This window comes from Vicugna pacos, chromosome 7 (genome assembly GCF_048564905.1).
Source record: "Vicugna pacos chromosome 7, VicPac4, whole genome shotgun sequence".
Lineage (NCBI taxonomy): Eukaryota > Metazoa > Chordata > Mammalia > Artiodactyla > Camelidae > Vicugna > Vicugna pacos.
The window spans coordinates 27,258,960-27,273,306 of record NC_132993.1 but is presented as its reverse complement, the minus strand read 5'-3'; the positions used below and the strand labels follow the sequence as shown (position 1 = coordinate 27,273,306).

Here is a 14,347-nt window from a genome sequence, read left to right as displayed (position 1 = left end):
ATTATATTTATTAGAAATACTTTAACATTGATTACATTTGATTCTACTTTATATTTTTTTTTATATTTTATTTATTCTTGTATTATTTATTTTATTTTGGCAGAAGGCTAGGTAATTAGGCTTATTTATTTTTAGAGGAGGTACCGGGGATTGAACCCAGGACCTCGTGCATGCTAAGCATGCGCTCTACCACTTGAGCTATACCCTCCCACATATATTTGATTTTACTGATAAAAATTATAGATTTCATAACCAGACAATTGTTATTGAGTATGTTTATTATGTTTGTACTCCCTTAAGAACTACTTTTGCTATTTCTCTTACTCGTATCCATTTTTATGTTACCTTAGATTGGGTTTTCTTTCATTTTCAAGGATACATGTTATATTTTGTTGCATTTCCTTCTCTGCCCTTCATATCTGTAATTTACTGTCATCACATATTAATACCCCATATTTAATAATGTCCTCTGATTTTAATTATCTTCTCTGGAATATAAGAGACAAACCTACACTTTTCTTTATAATACTGATTCTAATTTATATAGTTTTCATTCAAAACAGGTCAAGTTTTAAGAATTTGTTAATTTTCCTTATAATATTTTTATATCTCAGTGAGATCCCCCTTCATGTCTCCCTCTCTCTGCACTTAATTTTTATCAAAACTTTTCATTTGAATTTATTGTTACCATCTCAGCTTTTACCTATTTTTTATGATCTTTTTTCTTGAATTTTAAAGAGTACACAATTACAATTCTCATATTTATCTTCACTGCTATTTTAGTTTTTATTTTGCCTTTTTAAAAATTGATTTTATTATAAAATGCAGGTGCTTTTTGTCTTCTCATGTTAAATGGAGTGAGCTCCAATCTGGCTTAGGTCTTGACATGAATAGAATAGGTAAATTGTTTCTGCTCTCCTAAATCTCTGAGTTAGGAAATAATCTGGATTATAAAACATGTGTCCCCAACTGTCTGCTGTTTAAGGTTCATTTATCTAAAATGATTCTTCTGAAATTAAAGGGTTTTCCTTGACTCAGGGAGAGGAATTTATTACTGGGAGACTTGAAGCAGGATGCAGTTCTTTCCTTTTCAGAGACAGGACATGAGCCACCGTAACCCTAACATAGCAACACTCCAGCTTTTTCCATCTCTGTCCTTCCCTGTGATGGACTTGATGTCCTAGGGTCCATCCAGGTCACTGGGTGCCAGACTGAGCCCTGAAATGGAAACAAGTGAAAACAAGAGCATCCAATGTAGTCACATTCTTGGGGGAAAGAAAAACCAGAAAGCTAATCCTGTAAGGTGTATACATGTATATTTTGGGTGGAGAAAGGAATAGAAAAGTTCCCTTTTTCTAATCTGAGAAGATTTTGCTTTCTTTGTGATTGGACGGAAATCTGCTATCACCTTCCTAACTCTTTTTATTTCTTGCTTTAGGGTCTTATTTCTGATATGGTTGGTAATGGTTTCTTCAGGGATTTGGCAAATCTTTGATCAGTGTTCACAGGTTTTAGCTGCTTTATGACTTTGTATCTCTTGTCGTGTTTTCATGGGTATTTCACTGGAATTCAGTAGCTTCAGCTAGCAGTCATTATTTCAAGTGGTAGCCAAATTTTCCTTATTTTCGCTATACATTTCATAAACCAGTTAGCAGAAAATCATGTAAGATTTTGGCAATAGATTGACTGTTGACCTTTCCTTGCAAGGCTGAAATTTAGGATACTATTTTGTATCTTTACAGGTATTTCAAATAATTTATGAAAACTGGGCAGTGCAATGTCTGGTAAAGTCTTAAATTCTGAATTTCAGTTTCATTTTTCTTAATCATCATTTTTTCATTTTTATAATTATCAAATCAGCCAACTAATCTTTCCACGTATTTTCAAGTTATTTGGTCATGAAAAGATATTTTTGAAATACTGTCGAGTTTAGCCACACTTTTCAGCGGAGTTTTTTACAGTTACGTGTCAGTAATACACCAGCGTGACCTGGCGATGGTGATGTGAACGTCCACAGGCTGTGTGTTATTCTGGTGCTGTTCTGCCAGTGCAGTGCGACCACATGATGAGATTCTGTGTGGATGCAGACTGGGAGACTACATGTTATCAAACTAATTTTAAACAGTTGACATCACGAAGTCTGAAATGTTTTGACCTATTTTAAGTAAGTCACAAAGGTATCTCTCACCCAACTTGTCAGTCTCTATTATTGTTTTTCTGTCTTATTCTTTTGAAAATAATTGAGTTCCGTGCGTCCTTTCATCTGTTTAAAAGCTGAAAGAGGGCCTTTAAAAGAAGCAGACTGAGCAAAAAAAAAAAGAAAAGAAAAGAAAAAAATGCTTCAAAGGAAAACTGAAGCCCAATTTGAAACTGTGTCATAGAAGTAGGAGCTGCTAAAACCAGAAAATGTGCTCAGACTTATGGAGAGCTGCCTGTGTGGACCGTGATTTCTTCAGTAACTCTTACAAGCAGCAGTGCATTCACTAAATCACAGCTTTGAACCCAAGTCATAGAAGTGTCTCTCCTTTTGTGCAGCACTGTGGGTATGTGGCATCAACTAGGCTAGCTCTTGGCCCTTTCCTCTAAGACAGACCTCTTATTTATGTTGTGCTCTTCTGTCTTAGCTCTGTTTCTCTCTAAAATCACAAACACAGGAAGGGAAAATGGAAATATATCAGGGTATTTGATGGGAGAAACCGTTCAGTGCCCTCTCCTTCTCTTTCTTCCACTCGTACCCACTCCAAGTCATGACCACAGGATATTGTCATGAAATGGAAAATGGAAAATATGCAGAAGCCGTAGAAATAATCAGAAGACTAAGTAGATTTTTCTCATGCCTGCAGAGCATGGTCTTTTGATCTACTGATAAGTGGCCGACAACAACGTGCCGGACTTTAAATAACCACCGCTTAGTATCTCTCAGCGTTTGGTGCGGCGGCAGTCTGGGCACTAGCTCGGGGTGATTCTTCTGTTCCATATGCGTCAACTCCTCAGTCATGGTATTTTGCTGGCACCTGCACTGATCTGGATGGTTCGAGGTTGCTTTGCTCATCCGGTATCTTGGGAAGGAAAGAAAGGCTGAAGGCTGAGCTCAGCTAGACCCATCTGTGATGTAATTTCAGGGTCTCTCCAGATAGTCTCCACAGCAAAGTCGCTGGACATCATTCATGGGAACTCAGAGGTCCAAAAGGCTAAGACAGGACTTGCTAGATGTTTTAGAGCTGAAGCACAGAATGTTACTTTTATTCATCAAAGGAGTCTTGAGCCAGCCCAGATTTAGGGAGAATAAGAACATACTCCGACTCTCAGTGAAAGGGGAATTAAAGAATTTGCGGCTCTTGCGGCATACCTCAGGACACTATGTTTTCAGGGCTTAATAATAACATGTAGAAGATTTGTTATCCTTCAGTTTAGTTCCATGTGCGCATTGAGCTCAGTGGCGCTTACTAACGCGATGCTGTGTGTGGCAGACAGGACTTCACATTTTAGTATAGGCACTGTGTGTTCCCTACCCTGTGTGTGTGAGTGCATGTGCATGTGCACGCTTACACATGCACGGTCACACCCACGTGCACGCAAGCAAGCCTCCCTTCCCCCACTCCTCCTCAATATCATCTATGTTACAGAGTGAATTTGAGGCAGTTAGCTTGTGTTCCAAAGCATTTTAAAGTGGTATACAGTAAGAGCCAAAGATAGTGTCTCTCTAGGAAACAAATACGGCATAAGCACCATACTAGTCAGCACTGGGTTAACCAACTATTATTTTAGAATAAGAAATGAAAAACAAGTTGCCAGTGGTTGATGAACGGAGGCGTAACCTCTCTGAACTCTTCATCTGCTTTCTCCTCAGCCAAAGACATTGGTGGGAAAGGCAGCGTAACAAGAGCTAGTGAAGTTGAAAGTGGTAAATCAAGGTAAAGAGGAGGCTAGCAGGGATATTCTTATTACCCTGTCTGACTATAACAGAATGGAATTCAGAGGAAAGGAGGAGAAAAGGAAACACGCAAGGGAAAGATGAAAACAAGGGGAGATGGAAGGAGGAAAAATACAAGAAAAAAGAAAAAGGTGGAGAAAGGACACACTACATCTCAGATGCTAATAATCTGTGTCCTGCCAAGTATCCATCAACGCAAGATAAGCTTTATTGCCATGATGACTATCTCCAGTTAAATTATTTTGAGCTGTTATTTACTAAAAGGGAAGAATTATTCGTTTTGTTAATTTGATGGCCTTTCAAGTACTTGATATAACGCTAGGAACTGTACACACATTAATCCCAGGTTACAGGAAAGAAAGATAATTCAGTCTTAAACAGTTGACCAGGTTGAGGAATAATGAACGGATCACAGGTACTGGCTTTATTGTTACATTAAGTTGTGCCATTTTATATCACTTCTGTCACTTTATATGGAGCTATCATCTAAATATAGAGATTAAAGAAACACAAAAATTAGATACTTTGTCTTAATAATTAGATAATTATTTTCATTCCTTGATAAATGGTTGCAAACTTGGTTCAGGATATGTCTAAGACAGGAATGTAAGTATTAACATGTATCTAAGGAATATCGCACTTATATTTAGAATTAGTCTTTTTCGTCCATAAGGCAGTTTCCCATACTCTTCACAGTGCTTATGAAAAAAGCCACCATTGCCTTGTAGCGTAACACAACCCATTTTTCGTAGCAAAATTGTGACTTGCTTCCAGACCTCTGTTCTAGGAGTCTGGAGGGAGTTTGCCATCTTAAGAAGGGCTATTCAGGTCATTAAGAATAAATCTACACAAATCTATATTGGGGATCCAAAGATATCTTGAGTTGAACATAACACCTTGTGGGTGTAGATTTAAAAATGCATCGTCTCTAATTATGTATTTCTCTTTTATAATGTATCATATAAATATATAAAGTTTAGGAACATACACATCAAACTCTTACGCAAATCTAAAAGTGTAGCTTGACAAGTATTATTGTGAAATTATATGTCTAATAGAAATGATTCCTGGAAAGTAGTTATCATGTTTATATGACCATAATTTTGGACTTGTTTTGTCAGTTTCTGGAATCAATTATAATATGTATATAAATATTTTAAATACCCCTCATTTGAAACTATCAAATTATAATGGTTTTATACAAAGATTATTAACTGCTGTAGAATTTAGCTAGAGCCTCTACTTAGTGTGTGTGAGTGTGTGTCTATGTGTATGTGTGTGTGTATATAGTACATGTAGTAATTTCCTTGAAATGCCTGAAACTTTATTAGTGCTGTAATATTATGCACCTCATTATTGGTTTAAAATGTTTATCTAAGGCAATCTGTATCATACTTTTCAAAGAACAAACAAGAGAGACTACCTAACATTGTTGTTCTGATATAAAGCCAGGAGGAGGCAAGGGTCTCCACTATTTGGAAGCTTATGATTTTTCAACATTTGTTTTTGGTTCAGAGAAAAATAATCAAAAGACAGAAACTTCCTTACCTTATTATACATACTTCTCATAAATTACTCTTCTCCAAAATTTCCTGGTTTTTGTATACAAGAAATACACTTTACATAGGATATTTCAGAAACCAGGTGTTGGGGGCATGCTTATTCCTACCAATGACAAATTTCAAAAGAAATATCACTGTGTTCAAAGCTTAAACAGTTTCAAGTGCAGAACATTGTCTTAAATTTTAGAATAATTGAAAATTTTTTCTCCTCTCTAAACTCTGCAGCCAACTCACTACCAGATTTTAAAAATATGTAGGAGAAAATGTATGCAGAAATGGCTTTGATACAAATATGAAAATTAAAATACTAATATAATTTCAAGATATTTAAGTTAATGCTTAAATTAAGTTTGTGCATATATCCTTTGGACAGATAGTGTAGTGCCCAGTACATACCAGGTGTTATGATGGTGCTGGGGGTTTAAAACTTACACACATGCTCCGTACATAGTTTATGAAATTCCCTGAGAGAAAAGATATATCCAACTTGAAGTATATTCTTTGGTGACATGAAAATACTTCAGATATTCTTTAATTCTAAAAGAGGCAAAGAAATTTTGAAGTTAAATCACTAATCAAAGTCAGAAAAGAGTTTACTTATCATTTAATCAAATAGCTCATGTAATCCACAAAGTCTACATTATCTTTAACATATAAAAATTCAACGATTTAATTCAGGAGGCAGTCTGTTTCATTGTTTTCAGATACCTAGAGGGCAGAGTTTTTACTTAAAATGAACAAAAAACTTCTGGTTGTCATTCCCAGGTTCTTGGGGGAGTGAGGAAGGGAGATGTAGACAATTTATCTAAATCCTAAATATTTTCCTCTGTCTCTTAAATATATAATCATTTGCTTTTTTTTAACACCTGTCTTTCTCACTGGAATAAAATTTCCATAGGAGTTAAGGATTCTGTTTTGTTGACCGCAGTTTTCCAGACATTTAGAACAGATCATTCCCAATGAAAAGTGTTCCATAAATATTAGATGAATAGATAAACAGAGGATCATAGGGAGAAAATGGAGTGTGGCAGGTGCTGTCGATGAGGCAGCACGTGGCCTTGAGCCATCTGAGTTCACCTGTAGCTGCAGTCTCCAACATGCTCACTGCTTCTGTACTCAGGCAGGCCCTGCACCTGTCCCCCTTCCCTGCCTGAGGGCTTTCTCCGACACCGGGGCGCTTACTCCGCACCACTAGATGCAGTTCTGCAGGGTGGACTTAGCACCCTTGAGAGCGGTGCTCCACCAGTGCAGAGTGAGAGTTAGTAGATGAACACTACCTTCCCGCTGGTCAGACAATCCTGGGGTTCTACAGTGTTTTTCAGATGTTCCCCACACCCCTGAAAGGTTGAGCCTCAGTTGTCCTTAGGAGCAATCCCTCATTAACATATTCTTTATTAGCTTTTTTCTGTCCCACTTTGCCCAGCCCTTTCCCTGTGCTCCTCAGGACTGCACTTGGGAGAACCTAAACTGTGGAAGCGTAAGTCGTCAATGATGACATTTGCTCTGGGCAGTGTTTGTTATTACATCAAGTTGCAAATATTGAGTGAGTGCATGAGACTTAACTTGGCTTATTTTGCTCTATGTCTGAAATAAGAAAAAAACAAACTTGGGAATCCCCAAAATTATACATTAAAATAACTTGGTCAATAGTTAAATTAAAAGTACTTACAGATTTCAGATATGCTTTGTGTAGAAATGTGTATTCATCCTTATGCTTTATGTCAGTGCCTAGCACCGTGCTACTCTGGAGAGTCCCTCTGGGTTTAAACTGTAGAAAAGAACCCATTTTCTCTATATCTTTTCATATAGAGTATATCATTTTACAGTTAACAATTACCTTTCCTAAAGTTTAAATAACTACATTTCAAGACAAATATAAAACCCTGAATTCTTTATTCTTGTACATTTCTTATCCACAAGGGTTTCAGACTTGGTATATAAACAATCCAGATATCATTTTGCGTATTATTTGTTTTCAGTGAGTTTTCAATTACATTTGATTTTTGAAACGTCTCTTCTTGAAAGGATAATCTCTAAAAAAGAAATGTGGAATAACTCATTTTAACTTTAAATGAGAAATATCAAAACTGACATGTTTTTGCATATGGATAACTTAGCAGTGGTCCTTTTTGATCTTTGGTGTGTTTATTTTGTGTGACGTAAAATAATGTAAAACGAGGTCCATCTTTTCCATTATCAAAAACATACTAACTAGCCCATGTGATGAAAAGTGATAAAAAGAGGAACTTGACATTTGGTGAGAGATTTGATCTTAACATCTCCCTGTGTATGTACTATATAAGAAGGTAATACTAAAATTACTATGCCTTGTTGCTAAATCAAATGACTATAATGAGTTCATTAGTGTTAATGTAAGCCCCATAACACAGTTGTTTGAAAAAACAAACAAGTTAATTTCACTTTTATGTACTAGTTATAAATTAATATTTAATATTTACAGGACAGTTCTGTTCACATGGACATTCGAAGACTCAGGTGTCTTCCATCATGTTGCAGTCACATCCCACAACCCATTTTCACTGTCTCAAAGCTGAATCACTGAATTCTAACTATTCTGTCCATGGAAAGGATAAGGCCACCTTCTTGTGGACTAAACACCAAAGTGATAAACATCACTTCTGCTCACATTCCATTACCAATCACTTAGTCATATAGACACCCTTCACTGAAATGGAAGTGGGACATATAGTCTCACCATGTTACCAGAAAAAAGAGAGGACACATTTTGGACAATAACTTGCTATTCCCTAAGTACAGGGTTAGGGCTGAGTCACTTGTCAATATAAAAACATTTTATACAGTTTTAGAATTCTTGAGATTGGTATAAGGTTAAAAGACAATATATATTGTATTCAGCCCCACTGTGTTTGCTTAATAAGTCTTGTTTGACCAGCTCTTGTGAACAAGGATTTTAATTTTTAATAGACAAGTCAAATCGAGTTTATGACATATTTTAATAAAATATTGATGTAAAGCATTAGCAACCTGTCATGTTCAAAGAACTTTAGAAGCAAAACGTCTCATGTAGGCATGTCTAACTGCTTGAATGTATATATATTTCAGAATTATTAAAGAATCATTCTGATTCATATCATTGCTAGATTTTTTGCAAAAGCTGAAATATAGAAACTGCAGTTATTGTACACATTCTTCCCTGGTGATAAAATTAATGGCACTGAGCACGGAGGCAAAGACAGCTTCATTTTTCAGTGAGCTTATGTGTACATTAATAACCTAACAAATAAAATTCTCAAAACCTCTCCTATTACTACTCCTTAGAGAGCTGAAATCTCAGTAATTTCATCTTTCAACACAGCATACTACAAAGTTGAATAAATTGGCCAGTATTGTTGGAAACATTTACCTGATCTGGGTATTGTCATAAACTTTATCAGTATATTATAATTGTTATTTAATAATTATTGTATTGGCCTTTAGTTTCAGAAACATCGTTTCTTCACCTTGTTCTATTATGTGGAGATTGAAAACCATATAAAATTGATGATTTGTATACAAAACTCTAGCATTAATTTTATAAACAGCCAAATGAGTCAGCTGGATAATGACTTCATCTAACTTAGTGAAGTATTTTTGGATACTATGTATCTTTGAAATGAAGTAGGCCAATGGCAGGGACATAAAAATGCAAGGGTATTTATCTGGTTTATCAGGTATGTAGATTGTCTTATTTAATCATGAGTCTTCCTTTCTCACGCCTGCCATGGTCTAATGTGGGGGAAAAATTATCTTCCCACTGACTTTTGCCTTGGCCAGGTGACTTTTGTGACCCAGGGAAGATGGGCAGAGCAGAATTTGCAGGTACCTGGCAGAGGTTTTCAGAGATGTTTCATGTGTGCATTCACCACTTAATTTCCTCTGTCTTCTACTATGAGAACATGTCTCCTGTAAGATTTGCTCCTTCATCCTGGTCTTGTTCCCAAAGCAAGGAGACACGTGAAGCAGTGTTTCACCGAATTTACATCCTACATCCAAGTCCAGCAGACGTAAGTCCAGTAGAGTTCTGAAGAATCATAGTAAACTGTTAAACACTAAAGCAAGATTGAAATGCAGGGCATTGTAAATGTCAGAATTGTCAGCTGAATATTATGCATAATTATAACAAAACCAGACCAACACAGAAATTGATACCAGATGTACAATACTGCCATAACACAACCTAAGGTATGTGGCATTGACACTGGAGATACATGGTAATCAGCCATCAGGCTATTATAGACAAAATTTTCAAGCCATGTCTAATAGTGGAACTCAATTTGGCAAAGCATATCTTGAAATAACTTGGGGTAGACATAGTCCTAATGAACTCCTGAATGAGGGGACAGAAGTTCCTTGAGCGGAAGTGATGTGTGCTAGTTATGAGCAGAAAACTTAAGAGGCACTGCATGTTTCTGTTTCCTCCTCTTGCATTTTTTCCTTTCATGAAAACCCACGTCCCAGATGAGAAATGCTCTTTTGTGTGTGTCCCACACTGAGGAGATGGGTGGAACAGATTTCATCCGAACACGCACGCTGTGGTCCGTCCCAGGGGACCCTAGCAGAGGTAATCTCAGCAAATCACAACATACAAAACTAAGTAGAGAAGCAGCCAAAAATGCATGGATCCGTGAGCAATTAATAATGTTAATTGTTGTAACCCCCTGCTTCCTGTGCAGCACTATCACAGCGATGCTGATGAATTACACTAAGATGCCATCCCTCGTTTGCTTCTCTGTCATTATTAGATTAGCTTTGTGAACGTAAAGAAAAACGAACAACATAAGAGTTGTGAATTTAAGTTTTAGTCGGGATCTTACTGAGAAGTATAGCCTGGGTGGACAGCCTGTCAGCTCTGAGAGAACTGCTCTGAACAGGCAAGAGAGAGGTCAGTTTATATATGATTTTTTGGCTGAGGAATGCATGCAAACATTCATTTTAGTAGAAGATTACTGCTAGTCACAAAGAACAGATATCTCAAGTTAATGATTTTAGTGGTTTTCTATGTATGGGAAGATGCAGGGATCTGGGTTCATGAAAATTCATCCTGAGAGACACATCTAACTATCAGTGGGCCTGTCTTCCCAAAGCACAAAGCGCTTCGTCCGGGTTTTCATCCTGAATTCCTCTGATGATTCACTGTCTGTCAGCACCTGCCGTGGGTTACAGCTCAGTCCTTGAAGAACTGGGAGGTGGGCAACGTTCTTTGTCCTTCTTTGTTTACCCCTAGGTCATCACTTGTACTTCAGTTTGACCTTTTTTTCTTAGAAAGTACATGATTTCCTGACGGTATTTACTCTTACACAAAAATAATTGCAAATACTATTTATGGGCAGGGCCTTTTAACATAAACAGGAGTATTCCCTAGGAGGAACAGAGTGTATGATACAGTGTACATGAGGGAAGAGATCTACTACACAACTTTATAAAGAGTCAGAACACTGCCTCGTGCAGTCTTGGGTCATAGCAGTACACACAAACCTAGGAAAAACCTGAGGTTCACCTTCAACTCAAAACTTACCACCATTATAGAAATTTTGTTACACAGATATGGCATGGCAGATATAACCAGATAATAAAATTTCACTTTTACTGCCAGAAATGTATTAATGTTGTTATTAAAGTACTTTGAAAACAAAATTTTTTCTTTTCTACAATATTTCAAATTTATTGATTATATTTGTAATGTTTAAATGTTCAGACTTTTATAATTTGTCTTTATATTGCCGTCCTATATGTTAGAGAGTTTTGTTATAGATAAGTAAAAAAAATGTTTAAGTACTGTTTCACCTAATAGATGTGTGTCTGGGATGTGACTAGCTTCTTATAAGGAAAAAAATTAGTTGTTGGTTTCAAGTAGTGGTTGAGGAACTTTTTAAAAAAAAATTTCTGCTAAGTTCTAGCTGGTGTTTGAATTGCACGTACTATAATCTCATTAAAGGCACATAGCAGTAATTTACCTAGAGATAATATTTTAACAGGCAGTGCTGAAAATGGTTTAATGAATTACAAAAATCATTCACAAAATCACTCATCATCTGTGAAAGATTCCTTCAATAATTTGCCTAATTTCAAATTTTATATTAGTAATTACAAGGTTTTAAACCTACTACAATCAGCCATGTGCCTCAGTATCTTTCCAAACAAAGGCAAATACCGTACTTAAGAAGGTAAATCTGTTTCAAAAACGGCTGTATTAGTAGCTGATATTTTATATTTTAATCTAAATTTCAGTCTATAAAAACACAGTAGCAAGGAGATGAAAATATACTAATAGTTTCAACTCTTTCTTGTCAAATGATCCCTAAGTAACTTGGATATATATCCATTTAACCTGGTTTTCTTGAAGGTGGCTTTGTCCCTGTGTCATCTTTATATTGGGTCAATTCAGTAACTCCTTCAAACAGAATATTACATTTAAATCTCAAGCTATTACCAATTATGCAAAGTGAAAGTAATTCACTTTTGTCTCTTCCTTCATTTAAATGTGGATAATAATATCTCACTCATTTAGTTACTATGAGTAAAATGTGCTTTTCCATTTCCCTGGGAAATCCTCATTCCATCCCTATGTGATCACCAACATTGTTTCCAACAGTTTTATTTCTTAGTAAAAATAATTTTCATACTTACCACTGACTCTGAAGAGTAGACAAAAATATTCTGATGCTGCCTTATACAAAGGAAACCATTTATCTGTACACATATACGTTATAATTCTCAGTATGTATATATACAGCTGTATAGGGAAATGTATACAGATGTGTGTGTATTTATGTATAAACACTGTGAAGGAGGGAAAAGGATATGTTTGTAATAGATGACACAGGCTCTTGTTGGAGTACATCTCCAGTATTAGTTTCCCCGCTTCCTTCCATCCAGCTGCTAAGTCCATGCCTCATATTTTTGATTCTCACTAAGAATCTTACTTCAAAAAGTCACTTTTTATATTAGTTAGGAAACTTTCTGTATTAGTTAGAAGCTGTATTTGATAATGAGAAAGAAAAGTTATTTATCAAATAGCCTGCACCCTGGTATTTAAATGAAGTCAAAGAGGCTGTTCCTTAAACCAGTAACTTAATGGTAAATATGCAGATAATGCAAAATATGAAAGGGTGCTCAAGAAGTGTAATGAGAATGAAATATAATGAAGGTGACATTCTCCCCCACCCCCCCCAAACCCAGAAATACAAGAAATACAAAATACTTCTATGGCACTTTTAAAAATTGTGAACAAGGGGTTATGTATACATAACTTAATCTTTCTCCAGGTATCGAGACAGATTTTTTTTTAAAAAAGTCTTCAAATAGAACAAAATGTTTCCTTACGACTGAGCCAACATCTTCATATAATCCTGACTTTTTAGATGAATAATACATAACAAGTTGTTTAGAAATGGCTACTGATACCTTTCCCCCTAAGTCTAATAAGGATAAAAACATCTACAAAAGAGAAATATATGCAACAAGGGATTAAAGTCACCCACCTCATTTTATTCAAGGGTAGAGAGGGAGGTAAGTTTGAATGAGGATTTCCTAAATATAAACAGAGGGAAAAAGGAAATTACTTTGTTAAAGAAATGAGCCTCAAGAAATTGATTTTTACTAATGATAATAAATAGAAATGTTCTCAGGAAAGCAAGTTCAAAAGGTAAATGAGTCCAGGAAATCACAGTGCCACTTTTGGAAATTATTTCAGCTATATTTTCTACACGTATAAAGAGAATAGGAAAAGGAACAAAAATAAACCATCTAAACTGAGAGCTACATACTAATGTGAAATTTAAATCCACCAACATGGAAACAGAAGAACAATCAGGATAAAGGTAGTTCAAAGGTGCACTTCTAGAATATAAAATAGAGGAACATCTTTTAAGATATACTCTGCATTTATGAGGAGATAAACAAAATAAAGCATCAATACTTTATTTGAAGGTCAATGGAATAGATTAGATACTAATGGTAGCAATTAATGTGTATAATTCTTTTTAATGTTTTATTTACATTTTTATCTGTTCTTCCATTGGGAACAGTACCACACGACGGAGAAATGAACCTCTACCTTAACCCTGCCCTGGCTTCTCATTATCCTCCCAGAGGCAGCCATTGTTCTCAGTCCTTGTTCGTGCTTTCAAAGGTAGTCTCAGAAATCAACACATTGTAACTGACTATACTTCAATAAAAAAAGAAAAACAAAGACATTCTCAAAGATACTTTAGGTAACAGGAGCATACCTGCATATACAACTATCCACATACGCACCTTTAGACACCAAAGTTTAGCCCACTCTACACAGCATTCTGAATACTGATTTATTTAATTAGCAGTATATCTTGAAATTTTTATATAAATAGATAAGCAGCTTCTGTATTCGTTCTAACAGCCACATATATAGACATATATACGCATACCTGTGTATGCCTGTATGATAGTTATTGTCAGCCGTATACAAATCAAATAATACCATTGCTATGTCAGAACGCATGTGAAATCTCAATTTTGATAAATATTCCTAACTGCCTGATAGTTGAACTCCAAGGAGCAGCGTCTGCGTGGCCGCTCCTCTGCAGTCATCACCCCTGCGCCTTTCTGCCTCACTGACAGGTTGATAGCTTCAAAATTCCTTGTCTTCGTAATTCCTCAGTGAACATCATCTTGAATCATCCCAGACCATGCACCAATATAGCTGTTGTTTCAGATAAGATATGATAGGTTTTTTCAGACAAGGCTTACTCCATTCATTGGAGTGGGGGAGATCTTATTGGTTCTCTAGGATTGTCCAACATCCAGAATGGCAAGTAGGCCAACATACTGTGAGTCAGGTATTTCCAAGAGT

At 36.0% G+C, this 14,347-nt stretch overlaps 2 long non-coding RNA genes across 2 annotated transcripts in view; one reads left to right on the top strand and one right to left on the bottom strand.

Annotated features, from left to right (window-relative positions):
- LOC140697359 (uncharacterized) overlaps positions 1 to 14,347 on the top strand; it is a 148,011-nt gene that overhangs the window by 113,255 nt on the left and 20,409 nt on the right. The window lies entirely within an intron of this gene.
- The window catches only part of LOC140697358 (uncharacterized), a 76,456-nt gene continuing 62,945 nt past the window's right edge, over positions 837 to 14,347 (bottom strand). Inside the window, exons 3-5 of the long non-coding RNA XR_012074316.1 lie at positions 9,341 to 9,538; positions 5,929 to 6,033; positions 837 to 1,218 (exon numbers count right to left, since the gene is read on the bottom strand). This is a non-coding gene — a long non-coding RNA (uncharacterized lncRNA). The remainder of the gene's footprint in view (positions 1,219 to 5,928; positions 6,034 to 9,340; positions 9,539 to 14,347) is intronic.